At 44.0% G+C, this 16302-nt stretch overlaps 1 protein-coding gene across 1 annotated transcript in view; it reads right to left on the reverse strand.

The window, feature by feature from the left end:
* LOC105533882 (notch homolog 2 N-terminal-like protein) overlaps positions 1-532 on the reverse strand; it is a 105126-nt gene extending 104594 nt beyond the window's left edge. Inside the window, exon 1 of the mRNA XM_011972466.1 lies at positions 327-532. The gene's annotated coding sequence lies outside the window, so the exon portion shown is untranslated. The remainder of the gene's footprint in view (positions 1-326) is intronic.
* Positions 533-16302: the final 15770 nt, after the last annotated feature.

The following is a 16302-nucleotide window of genomic DNA, read 5'->3' on the forward strand; positions in this document are numbered from 1 at the left end:
AGCTGTTTTCTTCCCCTCCTTTTCATCTAAACTTCTCAGAAAAGTGTCTTGCACTCACTATTTCCACTTCCTCAACTTGCTTCTATCTAGCTTCTGCCCCGATCATTCCTCTAAAAATTGCTCTCCCTGAAGCCACCAGCTGCTTCTGAATGTTCTTCCCTCGGGAGCATGTTGGTGGGTCCGGGAAGGGAAGGCACCCTCAGGTAAATAATAACACAGAATAGAGTGGATTGAATAGAAGGGAGAGGACAGGGATACAAGAGGTGAGGCAATGTCATCCGAGTTGAAAGAATGGCGCAGAACCAAAGTTGGATCCAAACACTCACCTTGTCCAAGAGCCAGGCATTCCAGTTAGAAGTCTGTTCACCTGAGCAGAAGAGAGAGTCCAGAAACAAGCCAATTCCAAACACGTAATAAACCGAAAAACCAAAGTAGTCCCAGAAGGAAGAGTGCAAGGAGTTGGAAGGCCAAGAGGAATTCCAAATTCAGCAACTTACCAGCTGCACTTGGCTGGGCTTTCCTGGGAATATGTGATGAAATGTACAGACCTACAATGTTATCTCTTTCAGAAATGAGAGATGGGCTCCCAGGGCACTCCTGTACTGGATATGTCAACACAGTGCCTGCCACACCCAACTTCCTCTTTGAGATGAAAGTGCCCCACCCACAGCCCCCTGCTTTGAAAAGCAGAGGTAGGTTGTTCTTTACCCAGGGATGGCTCCTGATTGGACCAGTGATTGGTTCTTGACATTAGGGGCTGCCTTTCCAAAAACCAGGGCTTGAATGGAAAAGATAAGTTTCCTCAATCAGATTCTCTGCTTCTGGGATTTGAATTGGGAAACATGGATAGAAAGAAGCAGTTAGCCATGGGAGTTGAAGCTGAAAGGATGGCATACAATGGAGCGGGGCCATGGAGGATTATAGCAAACCAAAACTATGAGGAAGCAGAACAATGTGATAAGAAGGCAGAATTTATGAATAAGCAGCAATTCTGAGGTAGAGAAAATACATGAAAAGTAAACAGAATTTGTTAGTTGGAATAAGACAGCAAGAAGCAAACCTGCAGAGTCGCAAGAAATGAGAAGTGGTGCACCATTGTCATTAAGATCCTATCAACTGGCTCAACTAAAAGCCAGTTTCAGACCACCCAGGTTTACTAAGATTCCTGTGCTCTTCATCGGATCTACCCCAGTTTTCTGGGTTTCCATGCTGGTATTTCTTGGGCTCCTATTATGAGCTAGGCACAGTTCTAGGTGTTTGGGATCTATGGGTGAATGAAACAGGAACACACTTAAAACAAACCCCTCATAACATGTAGCAGGGTCTCTGTTTCAAAGGGCCAAGTTAAAATAACTGCTCTTGCCTTCACCATTTCCCATGGTCCAGCTGGTGTCATTATGGTGTCATTATGAGTCTACACCCGCTTTGGCATGCAGTTCATATATATCACCCTGCACTGCTAGGGTGGGTAACTGGAGAATCAGGAAAAGGGAAAAAAAAAAAAACAGAAGTTGGGAGATGGGACATGAAGGAAGTCAGATGATGTATGACAATGGCAGCAGAGTGGCTGAATGCCCAGGCTTTAGATTAACTTGGGTTCAGATTTTGGCTCTATTACTTATTCATTGTGTGACTTTTTTGGCAGGTCAGTTTTCTAGGCTGTGAACTAGAGATAAAATGGCATTCTCCTCAGTGCATTTTTTGAGAATTAAGTGAGAAAATATATGCAGATCATTTAGCGTAGTACTTGGCCCATAGTAAATGCTTGATAAATGGTAACTATTTTTGCTGATGATATTGTTATCAGCAATCCTCTTGTTTTCCCGTTAGCTGGGTAGAATGAATGGGCTGGGAGGAATTAGATGGCATCCTATACTCAAACCTCTCTGAAGGCTGCTGCCAGCCATAACATGGTAGGCTCATTCAAGCTCCTTCTAGTTGGTACATTCCTTCCCGGGTACTGTCTAACTGAAGGAGTATCAATAATACCAAGAAGAGGGCCGGGCGTGGTAGCTCACGCCTATAATCCCAACACTTTGGGAGGCCGAGGCAGGCGGATTACGAGGTCAGGAAATCAAGACTATCCTGGCTAGCACGGTGAAACCCCGTCTCTACTAAAAATACAAAAAAAAATTAGCCGGGCGTGGTGGCAGTCGCCTGTAGTCCCAGCTACTCAGGAGGCTGAGGCAGGAGAATGGTGTGAACCCGGGAGGCGGAGCTTGCAGTGAGCCGAGATCGCACCACTGCACTCCAGCCTGGGCCAAAGTGCGAGACTCCGTCTCAAAAATAAATAAATAAAATAATAATAATAATACCAAGAAGAGGTGTAAAAAGAAAACAGTAAGGATAAAAACTGTTGTATGCAAAAAAGCAGTTCTGGAGGGCAGGAAATAATAATTCGTGAAAGCAAAGTATGTAGCAGTGATATTAGCCAGAGCAGTCAGTTGTGTGGGGGAGGCAAAAAAGCACATGTGTTTCTTAAGCACTACTTTTGTCACCTGTCTAGGGGTGGTGGATATATGGATGTAGACCTGATAGGCCCAAACTGAGGCATAGCTGAGGGCTGTGGTTGGACAGCATTGCTTTAAGAAACCATGAAAGTAGAAGCCCTCTTTTACCCATCAGGGTATAAATGACTGGAGTGGGTGGAGGAGCAACACAGGGAGGGAAGAGGGCAGAGTCAGAGAAGAGGTCAAGAGGGGTAGGCAGACCTCCCAATGACTTGGGAGGCTGAGGTGGGAGGATCACCTGAGTCCATGAGTTTGAGTTCAGCCTGGGCAACATAGCAAGACCCTGTCTCTAAAACAATCAATCAATCAATCAATCCAGGAAGCAGGCAGACAACAAATAGAAGTCCCAAAACTAGAGTTTCAGATGTGAGTGTGGATCAGAAAGAATCACTGCTGCTCTTGAGGAATCCTGAGTTATCTTTGCTTTGGGTCCAGGTGCTTTTGTGGTAGTGTACCAGACCATGTCACCTCAGGGAGGGCTAGTGGCTGCGCTGAGGCTGCATTCTGGCCTTGCTAGCAGGGATGAGTACTACCTTACTCCTATAAAGACCTTCGAGGCATTTAACATCAATCCAAATTGCCCCCAAGAGGCCTTGTGTCAGGATTAAGACCATGCATAAATGTCTGAAATACATCATTTGAGCAGAATAATTGTGAAATACTCAAGCCATGGTCTTCCAGAGCGAGTCTCTCTGTTACCCCTTGTACTCAGGCTTTCAAGATAGAGCATCTCTCTGGTCTGTGATTCTGAGTGCTGGGCACACAGCTGATGGAGCACCCAAGCACAGATAAGGTGAGCTGCCCTGCATAGCATGAGCTGAGCTTTCAGGCTATGGCAGACTGAAGTCCCTATCGTACATTGGACTCTCTAGGGCTTGAAAATATGCTTGACCTCAGTCCTTTCCCCTTTCCAAGCAGGGATAATGAAGTGTGGCATAAAGCTTCTCTGGGTCAGGGTTGCCCACTCCACAGTGTTGGCAGCACCAGTCTCAACAGTGTGATGCTGAACCAAGCTAGGTTGCAGCTGTGTAGAGCTGGCATGCAGGAGCAGAGGACACACTGTGCCGCTGAGTTGCTTGCATTCATTTTTATTTCTTAGTAACTTTTTTACCTGTATGGCTTTATAGGAGCTACTTTATCACTCCATGTTTCCGTTTCCTCATCTGCAAAACAGCAATCATAATAATAGCATATACCTCATAGGGTCATCATGAGTATTAAATTAGTTAATACAGGCAAGCCCTTTCAACGGGGCCTGGCACATCGTCAGTGCTTGCTCGTGTTGTCCTGGAGCAGAGGTGCAGCGAGTCTTGACTTGCCAAACATAGTGTCAACCTCAGCACATCAGGCAAACTTCCTTCTCTATTTTAGGAGGTCATTACTAGTGCAGTTGCACAGAAAAAGACAAAATGGTGTTAGACATCTCTTGAAATGTCTAGGTAACCTCAGTGACAAGGGTGTCTCTCACTCCAGAATCACAGATAACTGGCTACACTGAACTTGATTCAGAAATGTCACACATTTCTGTGCTATTTTGAAGGTGCTAATGTTTCAGGTAACTCAGAACTGCTGGGACTAGAGTATCGTGTGAAGCATAGCTGGTCAGGTTGTATGTGGATGTTTCAGGGTATATTAGGATGTTTTCCAAGAAGAGCAAAAAGCATCCCCTAGAAAGTCCTGCAGGACTTTCAAACTGTTGTATGCAAAAAAGCAGTTCTGGAGGGCAGGAAATAATAATTCGTGAAAGCAAAGTGTATAGCAGTGATATTAGCCAGAGCAGTCAGTTGTGTCAGGGAGGCAAAAAAGCACATGTGTTTCTTAAGCACTACTTTTGTCACCTGTCTAGGGGTGGTGGATATGTGGATGTAGACCTGATAGGCCCAAACTGAGGCATCGCTGAGGGCTGTGGTTGGAAAGCAGTGCTTTGAGAGACCATGAAAGTAGAAGCCCTCATGCTGCTGCCAGAGGTCAAGAGGCATTGTGTTCTCTGTAAACTCTTTGTCATCCAAATGCAACAATGGAAGGCAGACAAGGTTCTAGGCACTCAGAAGATCTAATTTTATGGTCCTTCTGAGCTGGCCCAGGAGAATGAGGGAAGCAGACAGTATTAGGATCCCAGTAATCTTAGCAGAGGCCCAGTCATCTGCTTTTCTTCCTCACAAAGTGTTCACTGCCTTATTGGGAGAGATAGGGCCCCAGTGGATTTCAAGGCCTATGAATTCCTACCAAGTCTTAAGTTATGGGTGCTGTGGTGGCCACAGGGATGCCAGATAAAATTCAGAACACCAGTTAAATTTGAATTTCCAATTAATGATGAATAATGTCTTGATATAAATATATCCCAAATATTGTGTAGCATATACTTATACCAAATATGTCTTTGTTATCTGAAGTTCAAGTTTAACTGCATATCCTGTATTTTCACCTTCTAAGTCTGGTAACCCTCACTGAGGGATATGGTCAGGGAAGGCTGATGGATGGTGCAACCTCCAACTAAACAAAAATAATAGAAACGCTACAGGATTCTGGTGCCCTCACATCAGAGGGGATTCTCCTTGCAGGACTTTCGAGGGGATGCTTTTTGCTCTTCTCCATGATACTGGCTCATTCTGTTCAGCTCTCTGAGAGTGAGGCAGGTCTGGATACTTACCCACTCTAATGCTGTAGTTGGCTGCTCTACAGATTTCAAGGACTCTTGCTGATCAGTCAGAGCTGTGAGAAAGTCCCAGTGGTGCCCACACAGTGTGGCCTTCCAGACTATAGCCAGGCCACTGTCCAGAAGACATGAGAAGTCCCATTTACATAAGTATCCTCTTGCCCCCAGATATAAGCCTTGTATCTCCATAAACTGCTGGAGCTGGGACAAAAAATAACATGGCAACTGAGAAGGCTCACCTGAAGACAGAGAGCTTGCTCTGGTAACAGGCAGTGCAAGACTTGGCAAGTCTGACCAGCAACCTGTGATCTCAAAGGCAGCAGCCCTGTTGTCAGACATTTGCTACATCTACAGAACAGATACAGCAGCCTCCAGCTGAGACCACAACTCATTTCCCTTATGGAGGCTGAGTTTCAGAGAATCAGCTGGAGATACAGTCCTGTGGATTGAGGGCCAGTGCCCAACCTCACTGACTGTAGGTGGGAGTGGGTAGTAACCAAGAGTAAGGATGTGGTGTAAGGCTGGGTTTCCTAAGCTGAGAGAACAGTCCAGAACCTCAGAGAAGTGTACCTAGGTAGAGTCTGAAAGCCAGGTCACTAAGACTCAGAAACAAAGATCTACCCAGACAGGTAAAAAAGTCAAGGCAGTCTTGAGAAACAATGTTCAGAGAGTGAACCAGCAACAGGTTGATGTGTCCGAAGTCAGTGTGTGACTAGCCACCGTGGTTTTTATTATTATTATTATTATTATTCCTGGGTTATGGGTAGGGAATAGGCTGGTTACAGATGCTTCCCTGAGGTTAGAGATGCTTTCAGGGAGCAGACCTAACTCTCACCACCAAGGAACATTTCCGAGGTCTGCTCTTCAACTACCCTGTCATCCCTGACTCTGTTAGACCCTCCCTTTCGTTGTCACTCTGCACACTTGGCTTCTGAGACTGTGCTCTTCAGGTCTCCCCCTAGCTGCTCCTTCTCTGTCTTCTTCAAGGACTCTTCTTCTTCCTGCTCCTTAAGTGTTCATATTCCTTAGGGTCCTGCCCTTGGCCCACTGCTCTTCTCTTTTCTTTCTATCTTTGGTTCCTGGATGTTCTCATTTACCATCATGGGTCTAACTGAGACTACAACCGGCTAAAATGTCCATTGCACAGATTAAACACTTGCATCTTTTTTGCAGCTTCCTAGCTGTGAGACCTAGGCCAAATTATGTCATCTTTTAAGCTTCCCTCCTTTTTTTTGAGACGGAGTCTCGCTCTGTCGCCCAGGCTGGAGTGCTGTGGCACAGTCTTGGCTCACTGCAAGCCCTGCCTTCTAGGTTCACACCATTCTCCTGCCTCAGCCTCCCAAGTAGCTGGGACTACTGGCGCCCACCACCACGCCTGGCTAATTTTTTGTATTTTTAGTAGAGACGGGGTTTCACTGTGTTTGCCAGGATGGTCTCCATCTCCTGTCCTCGTGATCCGCCCGCCTTGGCCTCCCAAAGTGCTGGGATTACAGATGTGAGCCACCGTGCCTGGCCCTAAGCTTTCCTCTTTTAAACTCATCAGCCAAATGAGCATAAATAACATCTACTATATATATATATACCCAGCTTATATGGTTACATGAAAATTAAATAATAAAACATATGCAAATTGCATGAACATTCTTAGCACAGTGCCTGACACATAGTAAATACTCAATAAATGCAACCCTAATAGTGATTATTATTACTTACATGGTCTTGCAACTCAGAGCTTTGTTTCTAGCTTAGTACTCTCTCAGGAGCCACACTCGTATATCCAGCTGTCCACTGTATATTTCTACACAGATGTTCCAAAGACATCTTATATTTGTTGCGTCAAAAATGAAACTTGTCTCCTTCTAAACCTTCTTTTCTTCTCTCTTCTGTACCTCGCTTGTTGATGCTATCATTTATCAGTCACCCGACCTGGAATCTTAGAAATTATTTTTCATTTCTGTCTTTTCCTTGGCATTGCCACCCAATTCTACTCCTTATCAAATTAACCATTAGAATCTGACAATTTTACTTATTTGACTTTTTCACTTTTTATTCGCTCCCCATTTCTTGATAAAAACATCTTTAAAAAGCAATGATTCAAGGCCAAGTCCCTGGCTCTTAGGAAGTTAGTGACTTTGATGGCAAAAACAGACTCTTATAGCAGATTATCGTATTGTTTAAAATATTTGCTGCCCCTGCCTATGGGGCCTATGGAAGGAATTTGGCCACGGACTTGCATTGGCCAATAGAATGCAAACATATGTGATATATGCTGAGCAGAAACTATAAGAGCCATCATGTGGTTTCATCTTTCTCATTTCCCTTGCTATGATGCAACCATATCCCAAATAGGGCCAGCTGCTTCAGTCTAGATTAAGAATGCAAAAGACATGAAGTAGATCAGTGGCCAATTCGTGGTGTATATGTAACATCAACAAATACAAATCTATTTTGTTATTAGGATATGGAGATTATCCATTACTGTATCACAACCCAGATAAAACTGACGGATACAACTCCTTTGAGGATTATAAACAGTCTTTGAAGCTAATGCATGATGATATGAAAATCAGTGAGTCTTGATGATGTGACACACAGTATTTTCCAACACAGTAAGAAAGCCCAGTGTGCTGCCGGGCATCACAGATGCGCCACACTTGCATCGGGTACCAAGGGTGTTCTGTTGGTCAAAGTTCTGTTTGACAAAATAAAACTTCTATCATTTTGAAAATGTCAGTAGCTATAGGAGTTTTCAAAAGGGGCCAACAAAATTAAACTTTAAAAATCTCTTTGGTGTGTACATAACACACAAAACAAGAGCTGACTGCACTGAAAGATACCAGGGATTCATAGAGTTGCATGCTGAAAGGAAATGGCATTGCTGTGAGTTTATTTATGACCTACTTCAACATGTTGGAAGAAATGTCAGCAATTTGGAGGTTGGTAACATAATTTAACAGAAAAACAGCTTCAATTTTCTAACTCTACCACAAGCCCCAAATCAGCCTGACCATTTCTAGGGCACACATCTGTTTTGCTTGGTAACAATAGCAGCAGCGACAATAAGTAATGACAAATGATCGCATATAAGGAACCATGTTAATGTATCACTAGATATTAAACAGGGCATTACTTTACTGGTATATGTCTCCAATTTGAATGAACAAATTGGTATATGTGTCAAATTTGGATCCATCAGGGCACTTCAAAACTTAAGTAATCTTGACTCAACTCTAAATACTCAATTTTAAAGTAGTTTCTAAACTTCAACATATTGACATTTTGGGCCAGATAATCCTTTTTTGAGGAACTCTTTCTGTGTAGGAAGTTTAGCAGTATCCCTGGCCTGACCCCTCAGATGCCAGTAGCACCCCACAGTTGTGACAACCAAAAATGTCTCCAGACATTGCCAAATGTCCCCTGGGTGACTTCGTGCACTACAGCAATGAATCTAGTGGGAAGAAATTAGAAACCAGTACATACTACATAGAAAATATTTTTGAGTAGACAGGACTTTTGACTTATCTAATTAAGTTAGCCGATCACTTTGCTTGTAATTCAAACCAACCCTTCCCCAATTCTTAGTAATAGCTACTGATTGAGTGCCGATTGTGGACAGTAAACATAATTTGCGTACTCAATATAGCGTGGAGATTAAGCACTCCGCTCTGTAGCCTGGGTTGCAATCCTGGTTCTGCCATCTGCTTGCTGTATAACCTGGGGTATGTTTCTTTACCTCTCTTCCATTGTTTCTTTAACTGTACAATGAAATAATGATAGCATGCATGAAATCACACAGACATGTTGTGAGAATTCAATGAACATAAGGTGCTTAGAACTGAGCTTAGAGTATGGATAACAGGGAATAGATGTTTGTTGGCATTCTTAAACTTTACAACCGTTCACGTTAGGCAGCATTATCTGTATTTCATACATGTGGAAGCAAATATTCAGGGAAATCGAGTACCAAATACACAACTGCTAAATCATTTGGTTAACAAGAAGAGGAATCAGATTCAAACTCTAAAACTGCTGTGTTTCTCACAACACGGCAGGCTTGGGTGGAAAACAGGTTAAACCTGGGAGAAAGAGTCCTCTTTTAGGGATAAAAATTGGGATTGTTCAGTTGGTTTGGTGTGTTTGCATAGGGTAGCGCAAAGCCCCCGTGAACATGACTTTTACTACTAACTAGCTGTGTGAATTTGGCAAGCGTCTTGAACATCCTGGGGCTGTTTACTCATCTGCAAAATGGACACAAAAACACCTGCTCTGCGATCTTCACGGGTGGTGGTCAGAGTCATGTGAAAAGATGCAGGCAGTAGAGCGCTGTAAAACTCTAAAGTGCTCAGCAAATATAAGGTAGGCCGGGTGCTGTGGCTCACACCTGCAATCCCAGCACTTTGTGAAGCTGAGGCAGGCAGATCACTTGAGGTCAGGAGTTCCAGATGAGCCAGGCCAACATGATAAAACCCTATTTCCACTAAAAATAAAAAATTAGCCAGACGTGGTAGTGCATGCCTGTAATCCCTACTCAGGAGGCTGAGGCAGGAGAATGGCTTGAACCTAGGAGGCGGAGTTTGCAGTGAGCAGAGTTTGCACCACTGCACTCCAGCCTGGGCGACAGAGTGAAACTCCATCTCAAAAAAAAAAAAAAAAAGTAAGGTGGAAATATAAGGCTGGGCTGTTGGGTAGTGATGTCTAAGACCTTTCAATCTCTTGGTCATGTCTTGTTTCTCCTGCAAAAGCATGTTTTTCTGGGGCCCCATGTTGCCATCCCGGCCTCAGGGGCAGCTGGCCTTGCTGGGGAGGCATCATGTGCAAGCAGGCAGGGATGAGGGCTTCTCCCCTGGTTCCAGGGTGGGCAGACTGGGAGGTAACCCCAACAGGGATGTGGCAGCTGCTGCTTATCTGTAGTTAGTCAACGGCCCAGACAGATGAGGTGTCCGTGGTGACCTTCCTGCCTCAGTGAGTGTGGGAACTCGGGGCTTCCCAGGGCGAAGGAGTGGGAACATAAACAAAATGGGTCCTGCCGGAGCTCGGGCATCACATCCTCCCTCGGCCCTGCCCGAACCTCGGAGGAGGCGCCCAGGAGGTCATCCAGACACCGCTGCCCAGGGCCGTGCAGGGGAGACGGCCAGGGCTCCAGGATCGGCCTCGGTCACTGTCAGCGCCCCGCATGATTCTGACTCCCCCAAAGGTGGATGCTTCCTGCCAAAAGTCCCACCACCGGCACCCTTTGTTGTCAGAGGGCAGAGTCAGAAATATGTCATCCTGGTGGAAACTCTCCCTCCCTCTTACCTTGGCAGGTTTATCCCTGGATTCCGTGGACTGCTGCAGGGGTTCGTCTCCTGGAGAGAGCAGGGCCCCTGCATCTCTTTCTGACAAAAGATGGCAGACATAAACAAGAGGAAGTTTTAAAGAAAGAGAAATGGCTAATTCTCAGCAAACTTTCATATGTCTTCGGAAGGCTTGGCATCCACGGCTCCTTCAGGATGAACACCTGTGTCTGCTATGCTTTGCATCAAGTGACTTCTCCATGCCTTTCTTGTGTCTTTTTTTCTCAGCTCCTTTCCATTGCCTCCTTTATGTTTTCTCACTGCCTAGCTCTTCCCAATAGCACCACCCTGAGTGGTTCTAGGGCAAAATAGTAAAGCATTCTACGTTTGTTTTCATGACTTCCCACCCTTTTTTCAGTCTCATTCCTTTCCATCGTTATGGTGGCCAGCAGCTGCTCTGCACTTGAGAAACATGCCAGACACTGCTGCTAGGGAGACATCAGCCGGCAAGCAAGGGAAAGCTGCAGACTTCTCAGTGCTTACGTCCTAGCTGGGAAGACGAATATTGGACAACTATTCTCTAAAGGAGGCATTCAGAGTGCTGTGAGTGCCTGTCAGTAGATGCAGACAGGGGCTCAAGGAGAGCCTTCTGGAAGAAGAGATGTTTGGGTTGAGCCTGGAAGCGTGAGTGTTACTTGGGTGAAGTGTTGGGAAGAGAGGTGAAGACAGAGAAGAAGACAGGGGAGAAGGAACACATTCTATGTGAAGGTGCTGAGGGAAGATAGAACATTTGAGGAACCAAAAATGAATGGTACAGCTGCCTGTGGTACATAGCCTGGGCCTCACCCTCCCCCCTGAGCACTTGACAATGCACATAAGGTCCCTAAACACTTCTGCCTACTCACCCACCATAAAACCTGTCATGTCTGCTCTGCCTTTAAGGCTCTGTTTTTTTGCCTTCCATAATTGCAATCTCAACTGATAGTTTCCTAAGACAGATTTGGGGTCTGGAAACAGACTTTTAGCTGAATTCTACTACTTCACTGTGCGACCTTGAGGAAGTGACTTAGCTTCCCTGAACTAAGGTATGTCATCAGTAATATGGGCTAATAACTGTGCTAATAGTAGCATTTCATGATTGTTTACAGTGTCAGCTTCCAGTGCTAAGCACTTTTGCCTTTTATTGTATGATTCTCACAAACCTCATAAGGTAGGTAATGCTTTTATCCCTTCCTCCCTTCTCAAAGGATTCTTAGGAAGCCAGGTGTGACACTAATTACAGATGCACTTTGTAACCATTAAGGGTTAATGCAAAAAATGACATATTAGCATGATGTTCAATAATATTACCATGATGTTCAACAAGTACATATTTAATGAATAACTGCATTTGTTGAATGCCATGACAGTTGTGGGCTGTAATTAAATGAGTCTCAAAATCTTTTTTTTTTTTTTTTGAGACGGAGTCTCACTCTGTCCCCCAGGCTGGAGTGCAGTGGCGCGATCTTGGCTCACTGCAAGCTCCGCCTCCTGGGTTCACGCCATTCTCCTGCCTCAGCCTCCTGAGTAGCTGAGACTACAGGCGCCTGCCACCGCGCCCCGCTAATTTTTTGTATTTTTAGTAGAGACGGGGTTTCACCGTGGTTTCCATCGTGGTTTCGATCTCCTGTCTTTGTGATCCGCCCGCCTCGGCCTCCCAAAGTGCTAGGATTACAGGCGTGAGCCACCATGCCCGATCTCAAAATCTTTTGTGTCTGTCTCCTAAACAAACCAAACAAAAAGCAACAGAAGGAATGAAAAACATTGTCATCACCAATTTGCTAATTGTATGCCATGCCAGACCACAGAAGAGAGAATTCCACAGATGTGACCCTGAGCCTCCAAAGTTTACAGTCTGATGACCACCACTACCTGGAATGCAGATACAGATAACAGAGTGAAAGCTCAGTATCAGTTGATGAAGAGACACTGGGTTGTATCAAGCTCATTTCCTACCAAGGGTAAGGATCTTTCAGGAGACCAAGTGAGCAGGAAAAAATTCATAAACTTGTATTAAAATTCAAGGTGGGGGCTGAAGCTAGAAGGTTCTAAGTCTGTTGGTATTCTCCTTAGTACATGTCTCTTTGCTTTCTATCAGTTTATCACAGTGTTTTTTTCACCCAACCCCAATTCTGGGGAATTATTTATACATGATATATGCACTGTCATAATAATGACATGTTCATAAATTGTCAATTTCTGAAACCGCATATGTGTATCACAAACTAATATGAATGTGTGTGTGTGCATACATGCATATTTATGTGTGTGTGTGACAGGCTTCCTACACTTACACTCCCCTACTTGAAGAGAAGTGGTGCCGGCTCCCCCTGAAATCAGCCAGTGTGGGAGGAGTACTGACACCAAAAACAAAGGAAATGAAATAGGATAACTGTGGTTTGAGGCTCACAGATCAGATGAGAGGCAATGAATGAGAAAGTCAATGAGCTGAAAATGACAAGTACAGGCACCTCCTAGGGATCATGCCTCTAACAAAAGACTGTATTGAACATTTGTTTAAACTCCTGTAAAGTACTTTGAAGTTTAACATCCTTTCCCTCCCTCACAATATTAAGTAGTATAGCTTGGAGGTTGAAAGCAGATTCTGGATTCAAATCCAGATTCTGTCATATTCTGCCACTTACCAGCTAAATGACGTTGGACAAGTCACAATATCCCTAAATCCTTATTTCTTTACTTGTAATGTGGGGAGTACAATTTGCCCCATGAAGCTCTTAAAAGGATAAAGAAAAATAAAATGTGACAAACGTTTTGCATTCAATGTATAGCAAATGACTACTTGATGGTGTTTTATAGGTGACAAAATAGATGCCCAGAAAAGTTAACCTCCTCTCTTGGGTCCCCCCGAGTGTTAACAGCAGTGCAGGGAAGCAGTCAAGCATCCTGTCTCTGGCCCATGGTTCTTTTATCCACGTGGAGCACCACTCCCACACAGAAATCGTGTTTAGGCTACAAGTGATTTTTCATATATATCTTCTTTAATTTGCATCTGTCTGCCAAATCCACATATTAGCAAGCTCAAAACTCCAATGGAAAGGTGTATATAGGATCTTCTGGAAAATTAGATCTGGGATGATCCCAGGAGACCCAAAGAACTATGTGTGAGAAAAAACACAATACCCTGTCACACCCCCTTCAATTGTGGGCAAGTAGATTATTTACTTTGTGGGTTGATGTAACACAATTTTTAATCCCATGTTGGCTACGCTCCGCCACTTCCCCCACCTTTAGTGGGTGTGTGCTCAGGCAGTGTAAACTCAGGAAGGTAATGCAAAACCAGGAAAGTAAATCTGATTCTTATACCTCTCACCCCACATCAGCCTACTTCTGTCTTTTTACTTCATTCTCTTCAGCTTTAAAAAACCAGAGGTAAATGTATTTTCAGTTGTCTTTGGCACAGCCCTATTTTGGAAATCATAGACAGCCAGCTGGACCAGGAGTCAGGAAGCCAGAGGCTTTCATCTGGGTCTGACATTGGTTAACTGTGGGCCTTCAGGAAAGTTAGATCAGTCCTCCAGGCTTTTGTTCCTTTTCTGTAAAAGGAAAAGAAGACTACAGTATTTATGAAGTGCTCACTGTGCGCCATGTGACTTCCATTTTGTTACTTTATTTAATCCGTAAGAGAAAAAACTCTACTAGCTAGGAATATAGATCTGTACCAGGCAAATTTTAAAATGCAGGAGCAGGCCAGGCGCGGTGGTTCACGCCTGTAATCTCAGCACTTTGGGAGGCCGAGGTAGGCGGATCACGAGGTCAGGAAATCAAGACCATCCTGGCTAACACATTGAAACCCCGTCTCTACTAAAAATACAAAAAGTTAGCCGGGTGTGGTGGCGGGTGCCTGTAGTCCCAGCTGCTCGGGAGGCTGAGGCAGGAGAATGGTGTGAACCCAGGAGGCAGAGTTTGCAGTGAGCTGAGATCGTGCCACTGCACACCAGCCTGGGTGACAGAGCGAGACTCTGTCTCGGAAAAACAAAAAAAAATGCAGGAGCAGAGAGGCCAAGTTGCCCAAGGCCACAGAGGTGGCAAAGAGGAAGCTGAGTTGGAATTTGAACCTAGGACCATCTGATTCCAAATTTTTATGCTTAAATGAGTTATCCAGTACAATCTATAATTTTCTTTTCTGTTCTAATATTATGCTGTTATGTGAGCACCATTAATCAATATTTAGTTGGCTTAGTTTATTACAGTGAGTCATTCTTCCATGCCTTGGGTTCTTACTCTATATAGGCAGAAGCTCTGAGTAAACTTACTACATTCCTTATTTAGTCAGCTAATACATTAATTGTACACTCTGATATTGTAAGTAGTAGTTTTATTGCCATTAGTGAAGATTAGTGAGCCACCAGGTGTGGTGGCTTACACCTGTAATCCCAGAACTTTGCAAGGCTGAGACAGGAGGATCACTTGAGCCAAGAGTTCGAGACCATCCTGGGCAACATGGTAAGACCCCATCTCTACAAAAAAATGTGGTGGTGGACGCTTGTAGTCCCAGCTACTTGGGAGGCTGAGGTGGGAGAATCACTTGAGCCCAGCAGACTGAGGTTGCAGTGAGCCGAGATCCATGCCACTGCACTCTGGCCTGAGTGACAGTGCCAGACCCTGCCTTAAAATACGTACACACACACACACACACACACACACACATACATACATACATACATACATGAAGTAATGCTGCCTTCATCTGATATCCTTCTTCCAATAAGAAAAAAACTTTTCTTGGAAACTCTTCCCCTATCCTTTTGGAAACTTTATATAATTGATTTTACCTTCCATTATTTAGATTGTTTATTGACAAACCAAAGTTATTTGATGTGTATGTCTAACCCATATAGAATCAGGGCATAATATGAAGGGTATTTGGTTCCTGAAAGGGTGTTTGCACAAGAATATTGGGCATGAGGCTACCAGCTACTCAGCATTGCAGTGGAGATTTGTCCTTTTATTCTCAGATGCCTCTCAAGTTGGACTTACATAAGAACTAAATATGTCTCAGCTATAACTTGACTACATAATGGCTGGAAGAGGAGTGCATTGGCGTGCACCCCACTCTGTGGAGGAGAGACAGGAATACTTAATATTTTTTCTGTAGTCAACCAGGTTCTAGTTCTTCACATTGTAGTTATATTCTCTAAAAGTAAATACGATGCTTATTTTAGTTGCTATTGCATCCTTAGGCTAGCCCAGTGCCTAGCACATAGTAGGTGCTCAATAAATATGTGTTAAATAAATGAACAGGACAAGACAAACCAATAGGGAAGATAATTAGGAGCACCTGGACCTGGGTTAAATGTCGGTTAGCAATTTCAATCTGCCTAAATCTTGTGATATGAGCTCCTTAAGAGCAATGACTTTTTTACTCATCTATGTATTCCCTAGGATTTAGCCTTCATAATAGGGGCCCAAAAATTTCCATGGGATTAAATCATCTTATAGTAAAGTTATTTTAGAAGATAATATAGTGGAGGGATGAAAGAAAAGTCAAGTGATTTGAAAGTGATAATGATAAGGACGATAACAACAATCACACAATCATACAAGGTAACAGTGGAAGACAAGAGTGCTCTTGGAAAGGAGTGATGCTGTTGCTGGTGAAACTGCATCAGAAGTTGTCCAGGTAGGGGTTGTGATTCCTCTTTCTGCTGCTCTCATGAGCGCCAAAAGTAGAGTCAATTTATATTGATACTGTAGAGAAAGTGATTCCCTAACATTCCTCTCAGTTTTGCCCTCATCATCTCCTAATAGGCCTAAGTCCAAAATACCATAGCTCTCATTGATCAGTTATTGATTTTCCCCTCTG

This window comes from Mandrillus leucophaeus, unplaced genomic scaffold (assembly GCF_000951045.1).
Source record: "Mandrillus leucophaeus isolate KB7577 unplaced genomic scaffold, Mleu.le_1.0 Scaffold1292, whole genome shotgun sequence".
Lineage (NCBI taxonomy): Eukaryota > Metazoa > Chordata > Mammalia > Primates > Cercopithecidae > Mandrillus > Mandrillus leucophaeus.